This window comes from Lucilia sericata, unplaced genomic scaffold (genome assembly GCF_015586225.1).
Source record: "Lucilia sericata isolate MDLA Ls3-8-SP2 unplaced genomic scaffold, ASM1558622v1 Contig001214F_arrow, whole genome shotgun sequence".
In the NCBI taxonomy this organism is placed as follows: domain Eukaryota; kingdom Metazoa; phylum Arthropoda; class Insecta; order Diptera; family Calliphoridae; genus Lucilia; species Lucilia sericata.
In genome coordinates, this window is record NW_023995174.1 from 7,960 (window position 1) to 22,422 (window position 14,463).

The window sequence follows — 14,463 nt, forward strand, 5'->3', positions numbered from 1 at the left end:
AAAACTGCGATATCTGTGCCTCTATAATCCACGGTCCCGTACCTTGTACGAAAATTCAATGTATAAACTGTAATCACCCCCACCGCTCTACAAACAAAAATTGCCCTACAATAAAGAAACGACAAGAAATATTAAAAATTAAAACCGTTAATAATTGTTCATATAAAGAAGCCGCACTCAAAATTACAGACAAACAAACATATGACATTCCAGTTGAAGATCTACAAACAGCAAATAGCTGAAAGAAAAAATAAATTAAATAAAACAATAAATAACTCTCCCGCAGTTGCTATCGCTGCCGCCGCCTCAGTCAAATTAAACACTCAAACAACTAACATAACTGAAAACACTAATGATAATCCGACAAACTCAAACACTAAAGAATCGATACAAAACCTCTTAACATCCATTAATAAACTCTTAAATAAACACCAGATTCAAACATCAAACAAAATCTCTTCAAATATGACTAAAAATCCTATTTACCCTACTTCTTCCAATTTTGAAAATAATAATTCCGCTAAAACCTCTTCGAAAATTACTGATTAACTACCTAAAAATAAAGATAAACCCAAACTATCTGAGCCAAATTTAAATCCAAAAAAATATCTAAGAGACGTAATGAAATCCACTCACCAGACCTCACATGGAGCAATAAAAGAATTTCTATACTATATTTTCATTACTGTAATACAATTTCATGTCCATAATCTTACAGTGGAATCTTAACAGATTCTTCAACAATTTACACGAACTTCAAATCCTAATCCGAAATAGTACTCCAGATATTATTGCGCTCCGAGAAACTCATCATGTTGCTAACAATATAAAATTAAATGGTTATGTAACCCTAACATCAAACTCTGACGGCTCTCACCGCGGTGGTACTGCTATTTTAATTAAACATAACATTAAACATAACTTAGTATGCTTCTCGAGGAACTATGTATGGCTAATGTTTTCGTTGGTATTAAATCAAAAATTATATCTATTTATCTCAATCCATCACTCCCTCTTCCCACAATGGAGTTAGAATCCCTTTTCACTGACAACAACCATAACAGTTTAATACTAGGAGATTTTAATGCACATTCCAATTTGTGGGGCTCAGCTACCACTATATCCAAAGGGGTTATCATCGAAAATATTATCACACGCTCTAACATGATTTTACTTAACGATGGGTCTCCTACTCACATCTCAACAAGATCCACTTTTATACACGACCTTTCTTTTACATCAGCTGATATTGCACCTTTAACTTTTTGGAAAACTGATATTCAACTATGCGGTAGCGATCACTATCCTATTCATATAAAAATAAAGTTACCTCACTCTAATTACAATTACATTAATACAAAACAAAAACGATTTATTACAGATAAAGCAAACTGGCAACGATTTCAACAACACCTATGCAACATTAATCTACAAACTGATGTATCTACAAACGTCAACAAAGAAATCGCTAAACTGCAAAAGTTATAATTAATGCTGCAAATAGCTCAATGCTACACCAGAAAAATAGCAAAAATAGTAAATACACCTATTGGTGGAGTCCTGAACTAAATGACTTACGTAATAAAAAACAAAAACTATTCTATATATTCAAAAATCACCCATCGACAGAAAACAGAATAGCTTACAAAAAAGCTAATTGCGTTTTTAAACTAAAAAGTAAAATTGCGAAACGAAATTCCTTTTTTGCCTATACTGCTACCATCAACCCTAACACTCGACTTAACAAAGTTTGGAACAATATTCGCAAACTAAATGGTCTTAACAGCTACAAACAAATACACCACATTGAAATTAGTGATCAACCTATATATGATCCATTTGACATTCTTGGTCTCAACAATCCAATGATATCAATTTTAGTAATCTCTTCATACAGAACAAAAATAACCTGGAATTCCGGATAAACTACAACTTAAATAAAACTACAAAACTATTAGAAGAAGATATCACTCTCTTTGAAATAAAATCTACATTAAATTCTCTCAAAGGTAAAACCCCCGGCTTTGATAGAATTTCATATCCCATAATGAAAAATTTTCCTAGCAATGTCAATCTTCATCTTCTTAAAATATTTAACAAAATCTTCTCATCCGGTATCATTCCTCAACAATGGAAAACAACTTCTATTATTCCAATACTTAAACCTAATAAAGACCCCACCTCTATTGATTCATATAGACCAATATCACTAATCCCGTGTACATATAACCTATTGGAAAAAATAGCTGCCACCAGAATCACATGGTCACTCCTAAAAATGAAACTCCTAAGCGTCCACCAAATGGCTTTTAAACCCAATAAAGGAACTATAGATACATTAACATACCTTGACCACATTGCTGCCTCATCTCTATCACACAGAAATCACCTTTCCATTATTTCCATAGACTTCGAAAATGCCTTCGATCGAGTTGGCATTCACACAATTATCTCACAATTAAAAGAATGGAAATTTGGTTCCAAAATTATAAATTTTGTATACGCCCTCCTTTCTAACAGAAAATTTCGTATAATGGTATACCGCAAGGGTCACCACTATCCGTAGTTCTGTTTCAAATAGCGACCGACAAATTAAATAAAATCATCTGTGACAACAACTATTTTAAACATGTTCTATATGCTGATGACCTTTATTTAATATGTAAACATTCACGCAATATCGTTATTCAAGATGAAATAGATCAACTTTTCACCTCACTAAATAACTGGTGTAATATAACAGGTGCAAAAATTTCCCTTCCCAAAACCAAGTGCCTTCACCTATGTAAAAAAAACTTCTTGCAACAACATTTCCTTTACAATACAAGGAAATCAGATCGAAACAGTTGACAATCTAAAAATTCTTGGTGTATTTTTCAACAACCGATTCTCATGGAATACACATATTGAATACCTAAAAAAATCTCTACAACCTCGTTTAAATCTCATCAAATGTCTTGCAGCAAAAAAAAGTAACTCTCATCCAAATGTCATTTTAAATGCAGTTCGTAGTCTTAAAATTCTTGGTGTATTTTTCAACAACCGATTCTCATGGAATACACATATTGAATACCTAAAAAAATCTCTACAACCTCGTTTAAATCTCATCAAATGTCTTGCAGCAAAAAAAAGTAACTCTCATCCAAATGTCATTTTAAATGCAGTTCGTAGTCTTATTTTGTCTAAAATCGATTATGGTCTCGCCATCTATGGCAAAGCACCAAAATCTCAACTAAGAAAAATTAAACCAATCTACAATTCCTCAATAAGACTTGCCTTAGGTGCATTTAAAACTACTCCAATAATAAATATTTTGGCTGAAGCTGGCCTATCAACAATTGTAAATCGATTTCGCGAACTCACCCTAAAACTATTCCCAAAAATAATGTTCCCTGCAGAACAATATCTGATTAAACGTACATCCAATATTTCACCACAAACATATCTCAGATTTCCTTCCACCTTACTCCTGGCCATTAAACTTGCTTCCGAAATAAATATAAACCCAAATCCACAAAAAGTATATTTTCCTACTGAACCACCATGGAAACTTAACAATTCATCATTTTTATTACAATGTACTATTCTTCCCAAAAATACTACTCCAAATAGCACTTATGTATCACATTTCAACGAAACATCTTCTTACTATATAAACAAAAACTGGAAAATATTGTACACTGATGGGTCAAAAACTGACCCCTGTACATCTTTAGCAATAATAAATCAAAATCTAAAAACAGACTATCTTGCATTTCTTGATCCAAACTGCACCATTTTTACGGCAGAAGCAACAGCAATTTTAATCGCTTTAACCAAATACAAAATATATTCGTGGTAAATTCATCATATGCTCTTATTCAATGTCTACAGTTATGGCTATACAAAATATAAAAAACAAAAATATTATCATTACGAAAATTAGAGACATATTAATAAAGTATCATACAAAATTTAAAATCATGTGGATACCCGGTCACAGCTTTATACCAGGAAACTCCCTGGCTAATGAAGCTGCAAAATTTGCTACAAATGCTACTTTAATAAAATACACATCGTCCAGTAAACGTGATATAAATAATACCATCAGCACATTTTTAAGACGTACTATATCTATAGATTGGGACAACTATAACCACCTCCACTATTAGAATATCAATCCCCAAAAAAATATACCAAAATACCCTTCCACACTTTCAAGAATCAATATTCAAAAATACATACGTCTAAGACTAGGTCATACTTATATTACACATCGTCATATCCTGAAAGGTTCCGCCTCAGAGATCTGTCCTTTATGCAACACGACATCTATAAATATCCACCACTTAATTCCCAACTGTAACACCATAAATAATACACAGAGTTCACTATATGGAGAAATAAACCTATTCTCTCTACTTCAAAATTTTAATTTAGATAATATTAATAAAGTCAATACTATCCTTAAACATTGTAACATATACCATCTCATATAGTATAAATAATTATAATGTAATACATTATTTAGGTCTAAACCTTAGCCGTTAGTACCTAATATTAAAAATTTATTCTCATAATTAATTATGTTTTTAAATCCTTTGTAAATAAATAATTTAGAGAAAGACATAAGATTAACCGAACTAGAATTCGCCCTTAGCAAAATGAAAGGCAACAGGCCTAGATCAAAAATCCATGTGGTAATTCTAAGAACAGACTTATAAATTTATACAATGAAATATTTTCAACTTTTATTTCATTACTTTACAAGATTAGCACAATGATCCCGATACCAAAAACTAAAGATGACAAGAACAAATTAAATTCATATAGATATTTACTTTCTTTATCCAAACTACTCGATTAAATAATAGTAAACCGCATTTGGTGGTTTGCTAATACGAATAATCGAATATGCACTCACAAACTTGGATTCAGTAAGGGAAAATCAATTTCAGATATCTTACTATTCATTGATCATTTACTCAAACATTCACTATCATACAAAATCATTCTTCAATCATATCACTAGTCACTAGATTTAATAAAAGCTTTTGATAAAATAGGTATACACACCAGGAATGGCAAATGGAATTTTTAAACTGCACAAAACAGCATTTAAAATTGCACTTTTTTGATTCCGATTGTACAAATATATTTTAATATAAAACAAAACCATTTCAAGCCGACTTCTTCAATCAGTAAACTAATCAATAAGCAAGTCCATTATTCAATGCACTAGTCCATTGACGAGGCAATATGCAATATTCTATAGAATAGACGATAAACTAGTGCAAAGAATAATTTATAAAATAGTCCATAGACCATAGAAAAGTCATTAGACGTAAAATACGTTAAACGTCTAGTTAAAAGTACTTTCAAACCTACAGATTAGTGATTAGATAGTCAATAAACAAGTCCATTGAGTCAATAGACTGGTACTTGCACTAGTCGATAGACTAGACTAGACAGTATATTGCCTCTCTATGGAATACAGTAGTCTAAAAACTAGACAATATACTATTCTATAGATTAGACATTAGATTAGTGTATCGTCTAAAATATACTTAGATTAGTTCGTAGACTATTTATTATACAAGTCTTTAGAAAAGTAATTAGAAAGACCGTTTAAATTATATAAAAATTAAGCGATCGTATAAAAAATTATTCTAAAAAGTACTCTAATTGGTAAATGTTATTACTGCTTGGTACAGTTGTAAACTCTTCAAGGATTCCTTACAATATGAGGGAATATAAACAAGAATTGTATTTGATCTCTTCTGAAGTTTAGTAAATATTTGACCGAAGTCGGTAGTCCTTTGAACTTTATGTTAAAAGAACAATTTTAAATTATTATTTCAAAAAGGAATTATATTTCAAATTGTACAATATGGTTCATTGGTGTAATTTTGAAGATCGGATGCACCTTTCAGAGAAATGATATCACTTCCCAGGTATTTTATTCGCATAGTGTTATTAAATTGATTGAAATAGTATTGCTTATTTTATTATAAGAAAATGACTGAGAGTGGTGATCCCTGTGGGATGCCATTATGAAGTTTTTTATAGGATAGACATAGTGTTCTAATAGATTATTAAATAGTACCCAGCAAAAAATAATTGATGTCATACTTTACAAACGACATCTTAATCACATCTAAAAATGCGATTGCATATTTTTCGCTTCTATAAACTAAATATTTCCTTACAAATAAAAACCGAGTTAAAAGTGAGGAAAGAGATGTTGAAAAGTCACTACAAATAACATATTTGAAGTACATCAAATTTTGGTGAAAAACCAATGAAATTTACATAAGCGTGTCATTGAAAGAATGTGGTTTATTTTTGACATCCAAATATCGGATTTTTACTGCATCTATGAATAAGATTAGATGTAGTTCAAAGTTGTCAAAAATGAACAACATCCCTCCAATGACACGCTAATGTAAAATTCATAGGTTTTTCACCAAAATTGGAAGTACTTCTAGTACGTTATTTGTGGTGAAAATTCTACTTCTTTTTCCTCACTTTTTTTGCTGGGTAGTAGTAGATAATTAAATATAGGCACCATCCATGTGAAACAAAGTTATGTTTGCTGATGAAATGTGCACATATTTCTTCAGTTTTCTTAAATATCATATATCATTATAAAGGCCGCAGATTCTTCTTTTTAAATCCGTTGAGTGCTTAAAGGTATGAAAACCCACGTTTTTACCCGTATCTCAAGATTTTGGAGGTGTTTGGCAAAGTTCAAAAACAGACTGTTGTTGTATTCTGGTTTTTTATCATAGGCGACTGTACTTCTATGAGGAATTAAATATATTTTATCTTTAATAACAAATGCAATTGGAAAGGAAATTTACAATTTATTACGTTTTAAACTTAATTAAAGGCCTAAATATAATTAAATGTTAATTAAACAGAAAATTTAACTGCAACATTTACACATTAACTTCAATTATCAAGTCAATAATTTGATCTGTACATAATTGCGGTCCTTTCTCTATACGGCTCCTCTCCTAAAACATCTTTCACTATTTAAGATTCTGCACTTAGAATCACATTCAAAGTTTATAAAACCAAACGTATTCCCAATGTGATATTTGAAGATGGAAAGAACTGTTTGGAGACAAACAGGGGCATCATATTTTTTAATCTATTAAATAATTTCCTTTGTTTTTCAGATTCTCCTATATTCAAAATATATTCCAAACATTCTTTTGAATAGAATTCAAACAACACATCGCCGCATTTTAATTTTCCTAAACACATCAGTCTAAATCTAACAAGCATTAAAATACACGAACTCTAATCTTACCAAATATATTACCTATCGGAAAAGATAGCGTCAACGTAGCTTATAGTGTTAAAAAATGTTCAGTCTAATCTTATATTCGACAATTTTCTCTGTGGAGATAATAACAATAATTTGAGGCTATTAAATATATTGGAAATATAAAAACAAAAATTATAATTTGCTGTTTTCGTAACACTAAACCATAATAACCATGACATATTACCTATCGGGAAGTACTAAATTTATCAAACTAAGACTTAGATACAGGCACATAATACAAACCGACATTTCACACATTTGTCCATATTGCGAAATCGAGCCTGTATCAATTATCAAAAGCCTTTTAAACTGAAATGTGTGGAAAAACTTTAAATTTATGTTTATGAAATCAATAATACATAGTGATTGCATTTACATACAATTTTTCGTATAGGTTTAACTTCAATAATTAAAAAAATGATTTAAAACGATGTTTTGGTAATTGAATTTCAGTTTGCAAAGTTATTGAATTATCCTGAGCAATATTGAGATCTGTACAAATATTTCATTTGTGTCATAGACCAGTGGAATCTATAGCTTCTGAAATGAATAATCATTTGTTTGGTTCAACTAAAAACTTACGTTTCTAAGCTGGTTACATGTGTAACCGTCACTACCCTATTAGAAGGTGCAACCCCGTCAGAACTTTCCGGTACCATGCCATCAAAAGCTAGGGGTTATTAGTCACCAAGGGTAGTAACATTTTCTGAGTCCGATCTTACAGTAAGTTGAAACCAATTATAAATGATTGTACAATACATATTTGAAATCAAACATGTGTTTGTTCATTCTTAAAGCAGATTCCCACTGGCTATGATACAAATGATTGATAGTATAGAAACATGCGTTTTGACCATGATATAATCCATAACTACGCTAAACACAATTCATTTAGTTAACAAGGTTTATAACAAGTGAACTACTGAACGTAAGTCAAAATTAGTGACTCAAGAAGATTTATGTAGTTCAGAAATGTATATATAATTTTACTAGAACTGTCACGTCAGTTGTACATGTGGATGTTTACATTTTCAAAAAGCAATTTTACAATAGATTTACTTATACTAAGTTTACACAGCACATGTATTTTAGTAGGTCATGAAAATAGTAAGTTTTGTTAGTTAGAGAAAAAAAAAATAACTTATACCATAGCATCCACTACCCTGTTTTTGCATGGTCCGTTGGGTGACATGGTATAAGCCGGATATCGCCAATTGATATCCGAATAAGCAAATCACAAAAGTTTTTCTTATAAATATACCACTGGAGGGACTCGTAAGTATCGCAGTAGTTTAACAATAAAGTTATGCAAATGTAAATTATAAAGTATGTATAGGGTTACAATTATTTTTTGTTCAATAGAATAAAATATAATGTGTTCATCAAAAATTTTATAGATATTTTACAATGTTTTCTTTTTTTTTTTTGGTAAAAATATACAAAAACAAATATTTTATTTTAATAGATTTTTTTATAATACAGAGATATTTCTCTTCTTTGTTTTTGGTACAATAATAAATTATTTGCTTATTTTTTCGCTTATACTTAGAAAATACTTTTTCACTTATTTTGTTCTTAAATCATTATTCAAACAAACTATTTATTTTTTTTTTTAGTTTTTTTAATGTATGTATACAAAAATCACATTTAATTTCTTACTTTATGACTTATTTAATTATTAATATGTAACTTAATATAAAGAGTTAAATTTTCACCTTGCAGAAAAAATTTGTTATACTGAAAAATTTTAAATTTAATGTTTGAATATTTGTTTAAGTCAATGTAATTTGCATCAAATGTACTTGTGGTTTATAATAATCTTAACCAGTCAAAGCGCTATATTTGACTGAACCGGATCTAAAATGCCCTTCATCTATAGTTCAGTTTATTATTACCACTTCGAATATTTTACATTTTATAATAATCTGCAATCTCTCATATATCCCGCCAAAAATTTAAGAACATAGTGAAGTTAATTTAAAAATGTCCACTTAAATTGAATTTCTGTTTGACAAAGCTATTTCGTGTCCAGATTAGATACATTTTTATTATGCTAAACGTCAAATTGTTATCATGATAAAAAATTAGCAGATACAGACAGGATTTATTGGCGTTATATCATCGTTATATCATCGTTATGACAATGTTGTCTAATCAATTGTTTATACAACATTGACATGATAACAAGCGTCTTTGTATTGTAAAATTTGCATAGAAATTTGTTTTTGCTCTGATAGATATTTGTCTAATATATACACGGAGTTATGGATGTGTCCTGAGCAATAATGACAACTGTACATGTCATTCAGTATGTAATAGACCAGTAGAAATCATAGCTTTACGAATGAATAATCATTTGTTTGGTTCAACTAAAATCTTACGTTTCTAAGCTGGTTACATGTGTAACCGTCACTACCCTATTAGAAGGTGCAACCCCATTACACTTTACGGAACCGTGCCATCAAAAGCTAGGGGTTATTAGTCACCAAGGGTAGTAACATTTTCTGAGTCCGATCTTACAGTAAGTTGAAACCAAAGATAAATGATTGTACAATACATAATTGAAATCAAATATGTGTTTGCTCATTGCTAAAGCAGATTCTCACTGGTTACAATACAAATGATTGATGGTACAGAGACATCAGTTAGATTGTAAGAAAAATTATTTAAATGTTTAGAAACATAATATAAAATGTAAGGTTCTTCAGGAAAAGCTTTCAGGATAAAAATTAAAGATCATAAATCGGACAAACCAGGACTCGTGGGAACTTAATGATATTAGTGCCGGTCAATATCCTTGTCAATATCACCCTTGTGGTATACTAAAAAGATTTCTAGATACCTCCAGTTAAAAACTACGACGAAAGTGTTAACTAAATTTTTATTAAACCTAAAATTTACCGTAGATTCCTTTACATATATAGCATTAACTGCGAAAATAGTAAAAACTTGTGGTCACTCTATTTCCAACAAAGAAAAAAAATAGGAAAACTAATTTCAATATTTCTATTTGATATGCATTTCTTTCACGTAGTTATGGAAGCGTCCTGAACTTTAATCATATATCTACATATCTTGCGTTTATTTAATAGACCAGTGAAAACCATAACTTCAGGAATGAATAATCATTTGCTTAGTTCAACTAAAAACTTACGTTTCTAAGCTGGTTACATGTGTAACCGTCACTACCCTATTAGAAGGTGCAACCCCATTACACTTTACGGAACCGTGCCATCAAAAGCTAGGGGTTATTAGTCACCAAGGCTAGTAACATTTTCTGAGTCCGATCTTACAGTAAGTTGAAACCAATTGTAAATGATTGTACAATACATATTTGAAATCAAATATGTGTTTGTTCATTCTTAAAGCGGATTCTCACTGGGTATTATACAAATGATAGATACAGAAACATTAGTTTTGACAATGACATAATCCATAACTACTCTAAACAGAATTTATTTTAATTTAGGGGTAATAACACGCAGTTAAGAAATTTATATTTAATTCAACATGAATTATGGAAATATGTTTCTATCGAGTCCTAGCTTAATTATATAAACTATCTGTCCAGTCACGACCTACTGTTCTTATTTTCTGTTTTAAGTTTGAATTAAATTTTCGCTCACCCAGATATTTCAGCTAATGTATTTTTGTTGTAGCAGCGACACGTGTAAAGTCGGTGTGGCTGATTTGACAATCCTTGGTCGTTGTTCGTTGAACTTCAAGTCGTTTCAGTGCGAAGAACTGATTGTCGTGGGAACGTATTTGCGCCTATCGCCATAGCTGAGTAATCTGAAACAAAATAAACTACTTTAGTATATGTTCTGATTTTAGTAAATTCTAAATTTTATTTATATTTTTATATTTGCCAATTACACTGCATTTAATTTGGCATTATAGTGGTTTATTCCAATTGATACGTCCTTCCTAGTGACAACTAAATTCTAAGGAACCTGTAGGGAAAATAATGCATTAGTATTTTTTATCTAGTTTAAGTTTTAGTAACATTTTCTTAAGGAATAGTATTTACGAAGACTATTTCCATTGAAATTAAAATCAAAATTTAAAAACTACAATTCCACATACTAGAAACCAAAGATAAATGATGACATGTGTTTGTTCATTCCTAAAAAAGATTCTCACTAGATATCATCAAATTATTGAAAGTATAGAAACATCAATTTTGACCATGATATAACTATTTATAACTTCATTATATTTTTTTATTTACTATTATTTAATTTGTAGCCCACAGGAAAATGTACTGATAGAAAATATTACCATACCACAAAATACCCAAAATCAGAAAAAACATTTCTCACCATCTTTCGTAAAAAATAAGTACAATTTTCAGAAATTAAAATGGCTTAAATAATAATTTTTTCCCCCCGATATTGTCACTATATTTGACCGACGTCAATTTATTTTAGAATTTCTTTGATTTTCAGCAGACTTTTCAGTAATGTCGCATGTAATTAAACTTTTAAAACACATTTAAAGATGAGATGAAAAGTAGTTTTGAAAATTATTCCAAATTTCATAAAAAATTAAACAATTTAAGAATACCGTAAAGTGAAATTGAATTTAATATTAAAAAATCGAATAAAAACAAAAAGGTCTTATGTTTTCACTTATTAAATTAACTCTTTTAAGATAAACCAGTTTCGATTTTTGAAAAAGCAATTTGTAAAACTAAGAAATGTTTTTGTTTATACATTGTTTATATTTTAGACTTACCTCGCTACTAACTGTATGGCAGAGGTGACTTTACCCATTAACAAACACTGTGGTAAATCCATGGTAGTGGCTATAGTTACTACAACTAAACGAGCTGCAGATATTGTAGGCCAAACACGTATTCATCTACCTATAGTTACTGTATGTACTTTCCTAAGTGGTGGAGTAGAGAAACGTTTCATCCAACAATGTATGTGCATGTTCCAATGTCAATGTTTTGCCTGCCAATTGTCTATATATGACGAGGTTCAGTTAAACACATAACATTTATTTCCAAAAAATCGAACGGTGGTAAATCATATTTTCGCCTGTTCCTGACATAATACCATTGATCCTTTTGTCTTCTAAAAAATGTGTAAATATTTTTAAACGGCTTTTCACGGCAGGGCAGAGACTTTGGCACAACTGAAACATGTAAAAGTTCGCAAGAGATTTCGAGTTCCGTTTTCTCCTTTAGTTGAACTACTGCGAATTTTAATTGCAGGTTTCAATTTACCGGATCGTATCATTTTTAGTTTTTGTCATGAGGAGTGCTAGACGTTTCCCATTTGTCAACTTTGCAGTACTTCTTCTAACTTTGGTGGTAATTTCTTGAGTATATGTTAATGATATCTTCCTTACTTTAGTACGTTTGGCAGTGATTATTATTTCATCTCTTTAAATATGCGTTTCTCCACAATACTTGATAACTGAATGAATTATTTCGCAATACCTTCGGCTATTTTATACAAATTTATTAATAGTCAACACAACTCTTTTTTACTTACCCATTTTTGATATTGCTGATTTTTATATACATACATATTTTTTGCGATGATGATTATTTTTTTTCGTTAGAGTATGATAAACATAGATTTTTTAAGTACTACAACTTTGGTAGGATAAATATGTCGTTCATGCTGTGCAATAGCCAGTAGATCATCGTCCAAGGAAGCAAGTCGTGAGGAACGACGTCTTTAAAATTTAATTAGATATGAACATGATTAAAAAAAACATTTAGCAATAAATTGTACATTTAATTACCTTTCGACAATCTCAATTTGATTTTAATATCGTTTAGCGGCAGTAGTGGTACTTTTAACAATTGAATAGTTGAGACAATCCGAATCTTCAGTGGCATCAGTAACACCATTGTCTAAACTCAAATTGAGGATTCTTTTGGCAGCTGCTATTCTTGATCGTGGTGTTTCATAAATATTTTGTTCTGTCAATGGCGATGCGGGTAAATAATTTGCATTGAGATTATCTTTCTCTCTCGTGTACCACTGATATTTTTCTTTTTGGCCGACAAACGAACAACGCTGCAACCGCCTACGATTTTGAAGGAGGAATTTTCGGAATTAAAACAATTGAAGTCAAACAATTCCCAGTATTTTCAGTGCTTAATGATGCTTGAGTAACGATTTCTGACTATCCACTACCGATGAACGTTCAGTTTTTTTATGATGCAGATTTTGTTTCAACCTTGTTTGTTTAAGTAATGGGTTTCTTCGGCCTCGTCTTGATGATAATTCATCATTTGCAAATTGCAATGGCACCAAAAAGTTCTTTACTATTTGGAATTTATACTGACACACATTGGACACTTTTTGTTTTTATATTAGTAATTCAGTGGCAGATATTTCGTTGGGGCCACATATAATGATGCACGAATTCTGACTATCCACTACCGATGAACGTTCAGTTTTCTGATGATGCAGATTTTTTTCAACCTTGTTTGCTTAAGTAGTGAGCTTCTTCGACCTCGTCTTGATGATAATTCATCATTTGCAAATTGCAATGGCACCAAAAAGTTCCTTATTATTTGGAATTTATACTGGCACACACATTGGACACTTTTTGTTTTTATATTAGTAATTCAGTGGCAGATATTTCGTTGTGACGACATATAATGCTACATTTACGGAACCATAATCAATATCTACACTACGTCGTTTTCAACATGTTTGTGGGAAATACATTCCGGGATGGAATACCATTGAACAATAGCATGACAAAGATTCTGATTGGACATTTCTCTCAATTCGTACAGATGAAATATCCGATTCATCGGCATTCGAAAACAAAATCTCCTGCGCTCAACGTTAAAGGTCCAATAATTCATTGTTGTAAATTCTCACTTACGGATCGTCTGCTCCAATCCATTTGACTATTGCCACATTTGATTGTTGTTTGTTTTAGAAAAATGTTTGTTTACTTGTAGTTTATTAACTTAATTTAAGTATTCTTATCGCAAGCAATTTTTAGTATATTCTATACAATTAATTTTTCCAATTTGATTTTTCTATCACACAATTTTTCCCCTTTTTTCGCGCCAAAATAAAAATTTGAAATAATCAGTGTCAGATGCATAGTTGCCAGATGATTTGGGAGCAAAATCGTCAACTATTTTTTAGGGTTTAATAAATCAA

General features: G+C 30.6%; 1 pseudogene; it reads right to left on the reverse strand.

Annotated features, from left to right (window-relative positions):
• Positions 1-11,979: 11,979 nt before the first annotated feature.
• On the reverse strand, positions 11,980-13,816 carry LOC119610497 (annotated as a pseudogene).
• Between the last annotated feature and the right edge of the window lie 647 nt (positions 13,817-14,463).